A 2936-nucleotide genomic window follows, 5' to 3' on the forward strand; every position below is an offset into this window, starting at 1 on the left:
GGTCCAAGTATAAGTTTTGCATAATCACAATCAAATGTTCTGGGATTCTCATTCTTCTCAGAGTCAGCCACAGCTTGTTTTGATCCACACAGTCAAAAGCCTTTTTTTCATAGTCAATGAAGCACAGATAGACATTCCTCTGGTACTCTCTGCTTTCTGCCAAGATCTATCTAACTTTAGTTATAATATCCCTAGTACCATGACCTCTTCTAAACCCAGCCTGCACATCAGGCAGTTCTGCTGACGTGTTGCTCCAGTCGTTTTTGGATAATTTTCAGCAGAATCTTGCTTGCATGTGATGTTAATTATATTGTTCAATAATTTCCTCAAAACTAAAACTCTCAACATTGAGAAGCTGAAGAGGGAGGGACTTGAAACTCCTCTGGAGAGAAAATGCTTCAGTTGAGGAATCTCGCTGCCACGGGGCTGCTCTGCAGCCCAAAGAGGACAATAGACTTTAAGAGAGAGGGCTGCACTGTAGACCAGAGAGAACCTGAAGGACATTAGGAAAGGCAAAATTTCTGCCTCCACAGACCCAGATGGGACCTCCAATAGAATAAGTTGTCTTTCCTCAGAGACTGAAAAATTTAAGCCTAAAACTAATCAATGGCATCGTAAAGATAAAGAACTATCAACAACCTATGCAGAAACAGTAGAAGCAGTCTAACACATCCCAAGAAAAACTTCACATAATGTCAAGAAAGAAGGAAGCAGCTTGAAACATTGTGAAAAAACAAATTAAGCCTTCTCAAAACAAATAAACAAACAAAAAAACCACTCCAGAGCATACTGTAGATCCAATGAATACCCCACAGACAGAGAGGCAGAAGAAATACACAGAAGCAGATCATATGAACAAATGAAAAAGATACAAATGAAGGGAAAAAGCATCAAAGCCATAAATAAAGCAAATACTCCAGAGACAGGGAACCAGAAGAAATGTACTGATATGGAATTATATATACAGCTATGCAAGAAGGTGGAAATGATGGGAGAAAGAATGGAAGCTTAAGTAAAGCAGATATTCCAGAGACAGAGAGCCAGAAGAAATATACGGACATGGAGAAACATACACAACTACAAAAAGAATTGCAAAAGATGGATTAAAGAATGTTGTTGCTGTTGCTTGCCATCAAGTTGAGAACAACTTGTTGAGCACAACTCATAGTGACCCTAAGAACAAAAGGCCTTTTTATAATTAACGTCATATATCAAAGTTCATAGAGTTTCCAGAGACATGTTCTTTAGGAAGTGGATTCCACTCCTGCTTCCAAAGAAAGAAAGAATTGAAACAATAAGTAAAGTGGTATAAGAACTAAAAAAAACAAAACAAACAAACAAAAATAACACAACAAAACAAACCCAGCAATGACAACATAAAACAAAATCACAAGATAGAGAAGTATAGCCAAAATAATGTCAGAAAGGAAACAAATGCAGAAAATGCAAGAAAGAATATCAAGACTGAAAAAGCATAAGTTCCCAACATGCTGGAGGAACAAAAGAGCAAAACAGAAGAGATGGAACAGAGAGTGTGTAAGCCAGAAGATCAGAATCTCAACTAGAACATACTAGAATAAAAATCAGAGAAGAGAGAGAATATTTTAATCATTTGGGATAACATCACAAAGAATAATATATATCCGTTCAACAGAAAAATCCATTAAAAAGGTCCTCAAACAAATGATAGTGAAAAGACAACATACCAAAATCTCTTGGGTACAGCTAAAGTAGTCCTCCAAGGGCGGCTCATAGTAATAGGCAAACACATAAAAAAGAAAGAAGTAAAATTAATGACCTGACTCAACACCTCCATCAAATAGAAAAAAGAATAACAATCTAACCTCACAGCCTCTAGAAGAAAGGAAATTAAAAGGACAAGAGCTGAAATTACTGAGATAGAAAACAGAAAATCAATTGAAACCATCAAGACCAGGAGCTGTAATTGGCTATTCAAACGGGTCAATAAAATTTACAATGCATTGACAAGCTTAACAAAAGCAAAGAAAGAGAAGACACAAATAACTCCTTCCATGCAATTAACTGCCTCTGAAAATTCATTTAAGTGTCAGCTATGGGTCAGTTCCAATCCTATGGTACACAAAACCAACAGTAGACCAATTTAGTAGACAGATGCAAGATACAATAACAAAGAAAACACAAGGAAAGTAAGCAATACCATTTATGATGTTGATGTTGTCATCAAATTGTCTGTGATCCTATATACACATGCTCTGAACCATGCTTTATCCTGAGCCAATCTCACTGCTTCTTACTCTTCTACCCCCATTACCCAGTTATTACATCAATTCATCTCATCTAGGGTCTCCTTACCCTGAATTGTCCCTCTGTCATTCCAAGAATGATATCCTTCTCCAAGTACTGATCGCTCCTGGAAACACGCTTAAAGCACATGGGATAGAGCTTCAAAATCCTTTCCTCCAAAGAGCAACTTGGTTTCACCTTCTTTAGGAGGTGAACTTGTTTGTTCTCTTGGTAGTTCATGGTATGTTCAATATTCTTCTTCAGCACCACAACTCAAAGTATCAATTCTTTTTCTGTCATCCTTGTTTATCGTCCAGCTTTCAGATGTGTAACAAGTAATTGTGAAAACCATGACCTGGATCAGGCACACCTTAGTCTGTAAACTGACATCATTGCTTTTCAGCATTTTGGAGAGGTCCCTGACAATAGATTTTTGCAGTGTAAATTCATCTTTTGATTTCCTGTCTGCTGGTGCAGAGAGTTTTGATTGTGGAGCCAAGTAAGCTGAAATTGTTGATAATCTCAATCTCTTCTCTATCCACTATGGTGCTGCCAATTGGCCCAGTGGCAAAAATCTTTGTTTTCTTAAGGTTGAGCTTCAATTTATATTTTAGACTGCAGTCCTTGACCTTCTATAGTAAATGCTTCAGGTTCCCCTCAGTTTTGGCAAG

This window comes from Elephantulus edwardii, unplaced genomic scaffold (assembly GCF_000299155.1).
Source record: "Elephantulus edwardii isolate Elephantulus edwardi_28Jun2011 unplaced genomic scaffold, EleEdw1.0 scaffold00168, whole genome shotgun sequence".
Classification (NCBI taxonomy): Eukaryota; Metazoa; Chordata; class Mammalia; order Macroscelidea; family Macroscelididae; genus Elephantulus; species Elephantulus edwardii.